Raw genomic sequence first — 6,000 nt, 5'->3', positions numbered from 1 at the left:
TGCAGGATGGACAGTGGAGGCATCAGAGCTGACGTCCTGCAGGCCGAGCATCCGTCTGTCTGTACAAACTACTGAGAGGGCGACAACAAGTGCTTACGTTCTGGTCAGAAAAAGACAGGCACATGCAATACTATAAAAATGAAGAGATGTAAGCGCCTAGAGGTGCACTAGATTCATACAGGTGTGTACTAAGGTGAGTCCGTCCATATCTACACACTCACACGGACAGAAAGGAGCATCATCCTCTGTTTAACTTTCCTAGCACTGCCAGAACTTTAGTGTCTAAAGCAAGACATTAAAAAACATTAAATACTTTTTATTTACCACTAAATATTTGAGCAACAACAGTGCATTAAAAGACAATTATTGTATCTCAATGAGAAATCCTTAAAATGTGATTTTATGTACAGCATTTCGAAAGAACTAAGCTGAAGTAATGAGCGAGGATGAAGTCTAATAGAACAGAGATAATCCTCCATCAGGATTGTTTGCAGTCTTTAGAGTCGAGACAAATAAAAAAGGTACATATAGCTGCTAGTTTCCACATTGTGTCAATAACAATATGCTACATAGTAATGAGGAACAAAAGAGGACATGAGAACAAGACCTGGTATCATACAAAACAGGCTGAAAACCAGCGTATGAGTACAAGAAGTGGAAGTAGCTCAAAGCTTCAATGGGGATGCTGTCTTCTTTCAAATGGCCAAAATCCACAGTCATACTAGTCATTAAGATTTGTTTCCACTAAACATTTTAGTACAGTTCTATGCATTTTGGCACAGTTTGGTAAAGTAAACTCTGATCTTGCTTCTGTTTCCATTGCCAGTGTCCATCCAGCCTCACTCAAAGTGATTGGAAATCTGCTGCTCCTTTAAGAGATCCTGATTATTTGGCTTTGCCCAGTGATAAAGGCCAGATTTTCACCCCCAAACAGCTCTTCATTTAGCACCTTTTTGGCTTTTTGTGTCTATTAAATGACATCAACTAAATGGGGAAACTGGCAGGAGCCAGCTCCTGTCATTTATAAAAAAGAGCCGATGTAAACTTAGAGGCGTTGATCCTGATTGAACATTTTCAACCAACTGTAATTTCATACAATTGTACTATTTCTATGTTTTTATAGCTTATTTTACTGTTCTTGTTTTATAAAGCACTTTGTGGCTTGCTCTGTGAAAGGTGCTTGATCAAATAAACTACTTCTTTACTAAGATATCCATTTTTGTTACCACAGTTATTATTTAGGTCAGAAATAAAATACAGCTCTAATAGCCGTATCATCTGTGATGATTTGTGGCTCTTTTATGTCTCAATTTAAAATATTATTCCCCCAGAAAACCTTAAAAAATGAAACCGTTGACCTCAGACATTATCCATTGCAAGTCAGATTAATTAGTTTGTTTCCCACAGTTATACAGTTGGCTTTATTGTCAACCTTTATTTTTTGTCTATATATTTCCATTGCCCTTTTTTGCAATTTTTTGCCTCTTTAAATCTATTTTCACTGCTTTAAGCCCTCTTTTCCCCACTTCTTTTGCCACTTTCTGCCATTTTTATCCTGTATTTGCCAATTTTTCACCAGTTTTTTATCTCTTTCACCCTGCTTTTTGCTAATTGCAATTTTTTTCTATTTTTTTGCCACATTCTGCCCATTGAAGCTGTTTTTTGCACATTTTTCCTATCTGTACACTAATTATTGCCATGTTTTTGCTGTTTTTTTTTTTACCATGTTTCCTACCTGTACACTATCTTTGCCATGTTTTTGCTGTTTTTTGACCATTTTTCCTACCTATAACTAATATTTTTTTATCTTCTCATTCTTTTTTGCCAATTGTGCTCCCCATTTTTTCACTTTTTACCCATTTTTTTTACCGTTTTATGCCTATTTTGCCCCTTTTCAACCAGTTTTAACCTTTTTTTTGACACCTTTTACTTATTTTTATTGTGACTTGAACCAATTTTTGCCACTTTCAACACTTACAGCGTGGCTCTTGCAAAGGTAGTTTTCAACAATTTGGCTCTTTGGTTGAGCAGGGTTGAGTAACAACCTGGCATGGGCCCTCCATGTGACCCGACCCCTCAAAGCTCTACCAATTTCCCCATTTAAGGGCAGCCTTGCCAAACCAGACTGAACCAAACCACTCAGTGGAAATGCAGCTTTAGAAGCAGATCAGAAAAAAAAAAACTTATGTTAGAAGATGTAATCTTCTGTAAGACTATGATGGTCCCATTTAGAAAAAAATAGACATTTGGGCAGGTTATCTTTTAGACAATCATGTGCATCTACTCCCTGAACCAAATGTGGGCCAATAAACAACATATTTACTCAATATGCCAAATTAGATGTCCACACACTGTACCATGGCTATGTCCACTTCTCATAAACATTTAATGGTAAAAACTCACAAAACGAGAATAAAAAAGTAAAAATCCTGAACAAATTTCCATGAAATCCTCAGAAAATGAGCGACATAAAAAGGCACCATCCACACAAATAAAAAAAGTGGATCTTTATCATTCCTATTCAAACATGTGGGTGATATTTCATTATCACAGAAATAACAATGAGTGCTAGAGAAGAGGAAGAATGGTCTGTTGATGCTGACAGAGGTCCCTTTCTGTAGCTACTATAGTTAAGGCAGAGGAAAGTTCAGAACATGGGTAGTATTCATAGACGTATGGAAATTATAAATATGATTGTACACTATCATATATATGCATTTCTTTACAATAATTCATTTAGAGTACATTTCAAAATGAAAAAACAAAGGACACGAGTAAGCGCTGTTTGTACACGAGGAATGAAAACACATCCGAAATCTTCTCAGAGCTGTCGAGTGGAAACCAAAGCGTCCTACGTGAAAGCCTCATCTGGGATTTTCTTCTCATTTATTTTTTATTTTTGCATAGGAATTGTTTGACAGAAATTTGTCTTTCACTGGAGCCTCGCTGGGCTCAGTAATACTTTAGACACCTCGCTTGTTTGGAGAGAAATTTACAACTAAATGTCCTAATGAACCTTTGCTGCTGTCTAAACACACCACAGGAGAGGAGAGGAGAAAACCTTTGAGTAGCTGCTGGTTTTGATCCCCATCAGGTCAAACTGAACAGACTGTGTGCCCTTGAATCTGCCCGCCGGACTGTCCCAACACAAGATGGTCCAAACTACTGGAACAATACTCTACAAGGTGCTTTTTTTTTTAACAATTTATGGATCAAATCCACAACCTGATTGTAAGCTGCAATTATCAAATGTCTTTATCGGCTGATCAATAAAGTATTTTGATACTTTCTGGAACAACAACAAGACTTTTTATAATCATAGCAACACATAAACAAGTGGCGTTAGTAGTTTTAACAGGAAAGAGTTAACTGTGGCTGCAAAATGTCTGATTAAATGTTTGATGAGGGTCTGACACGCCAGTTAGACTATTTCTTTTGTCTACAACGTGGGACATATTTCACATCCATAGACAATAGTTGGGAAAGGCAGAACCTTTCAAAATAAAATCTGGAGGGTGACTGCATGAACTTTCTGTCTTTTGCATTCTACAGGCCAATCAAAGCAACAAAACACAAACTATATGGACAAAAGTATTTGGCCACACCTGCACATGACCAATTTCAGGTGTTTCGATCAGACCTGTTGCCACAGGTGTAGAAAATCAAGCACTGGGTCATGCAGTCAACACTGACCAACATTTGTGACTAAATTGCTTGTTCTGAAGAGTTCAGTGACTTCAAGTGTGCCACCTGTGCAATAAGAAGGTTTGTGTGATTTCATCCCTGCTGGACATTCAACGGTCAACTGTAAGAGATATTATTAGAAAGTGGAAGCGTTTAGGAACAACAGCAACTCAGACCATGTAAAATCACAGAGCGGGGTCTGTGACTGCTAAGGTGCATGAAAGTCACCAATGCAGAGTTCTGAACTTCCACTGGCATTAATGTCAACACTGAAACTGAGCAGCAGGATCATCATGAATGAGTTTCCATGGCCAAACAGTTGCATGCAAGCCTCGCCTCACCAAGTCCAATGTCAAGCGTCAGATGGAGTGTTGCTAAGCACACTGACGCTGGACTGTGGAGTGATGAATTCTGCTTCTATGTTCGGCAGTCAGATGAGTCTGGATTTGGTGGATGCCAGGAGAAAACAACCTGCCTGACAGCACTGAGGCAACTGTGAAGTTTGGTGGAGGAGGGATAATGGTATGGGGCTGTTTTTAGGGTTTGAGCTAGGCCCTTTGTCTCCAGTCCAGTCTTAATGCTTCAGCATACCAAGACAATTTAGGCAATGCTGTGCTTCCAACTGTGTGGCAACAGTCTGAGGAAGGCCGTTTTCTATTCCAGCATGACTGTGCCCGTGCACAAAGAAGGACTATAAAGACATGGTTTGATGAGTTCAGTGTGGAAGAACTTGACTGGCCCACACAGAGCCCTGTCCTCAACCCCATCCAGCACCTTTGGGATGAACTGGAACAGAGATGGTGACCCAGGCTTTCTCATCAAACATGGACCTCATCAATGCTTTGCAGAATGGGCACAAATTCCCTCAGAAACACTCCAAAATGATGTTGAAAGCCTTCCAAGAAGAGTGGAGACTGTTATAGCTGCAAAAGTACATTTAAATGTAATGTCATTACAGTCTCTGTAGGTGTGGTGGTCAGGCATCCAAATACTGTTGTCCAACTAATGGATATCATGATGATAAAATCATGCATCCTAAGTTGTTTGTTTGTTGTTGGTCTGACAGATGCATAGACTGTGGTGGTTCGATTTCAAAATGCTCAGAGTCACAAGAATCATAACTTTTTAGTTGATTTATGATATGAAACTTAAACACAGTTTTGTAACTGGCTGAGAAAGATAGGATAAAAAACACTGTAAGCCCAGAGGCAGACTGACGGACTTTGGAACAGTTTTAATGCTAACGTAAATGTTAAATCTGTAAATTCAGAGCAGAATTAACAGAATCTATCAGCCGATGATTGCCAGTGGGTTCTTAATTTTTTGCAGCCCTGACTCCATGTAGGCTAAAGAGATCTGTAACATTCGATATTTTTCCTGATACAAAATCAAGCTATGAGTGACAGAGACAGACCGGCGTGGAGCAGCAGGGGCACACTGAGGACTCCTCCTTTAAACTGATCTCAGTATCAGTATACTGTCTAAATACTTTTAACATACTTTAAGCTATGAGATGCAAAAACAATCAGCTTTGTCTTAATGTGAGCAAAACAGGCAACCTCTTAGAGAAGTCAGTGGTACATGACTGAAATTCTGGACACAATCATATTCAATATTTTCAACTAGAAGACTCATGTAGGAGCTGTTCAGGTTAAAGAAGCACATGTTCTTGTGCTGCAAGTCCAGTCTTCTATCAGCCACAAGGTGTCAGTGTTTCCTAATCCCACTGCAGGCCTCTTATCTCTGCTGAGTTCATATACAGGATGTGTAGGAGCACACAGGCCATTTACAGTCGAGTCATCGAGTGCGTTCTTTAATACAACCTGAATGTTGGATGGTAATGTGAGCAGGCAGGAGCGGAGAGGACTGAGCGTGTTTGAGGAATCAAAACGGAGAGAGGGGGGTCGACTGTGACAGGATATAGGGTTCAGCTTGTACAGCTGTTTGGTGATCTTAATACTTCTTTAAATACTGAAGAGCTGTGGAGTCTTGAAATAAATGACTAATAACTTTGTTAACATAGCAGCTTTAACTGCTGCTTTTTGTCTAATGTTATTTTAAGATATAAAATCACAAAATTAAGCCTGAATTTATACACTGAAGAGGCAAATTTCACTTGTATAGACTGATTTAGATGGTTAGATATAGAGCCTATCTCATTTTAAGACAATCAACAGGTTACTTTACATTTATAAAATACTTTCACGTGTCATGTGGTATCTCTTATTTCATAGAGATGCACTAATTTATGAGAATCAGAACTGACATCCATGTTTTTAAAGTCATTATTCAGCCAGTTGCAGATGATTTTCACCA

This window comes from Cheilinus undulatus, linkage group 14 (assembly GCF_018320785.1).
Source record: "Cheilinus undulatus linkage group 14, ASM1832078v1, whole genome shotgun sequence".
Classification (NCBI taxonomy): domain Eukaryota; kingdom Metazoa; phylum Chordata; class Actinopteri; order Labriformes; family Labridae; genus Cheilinus; species Cheilinus undulatus.
The sequence above is the reverse complement of the archived record's forward strand: the minus strand, read 5'-3'. Positions refer to the sequence as shown.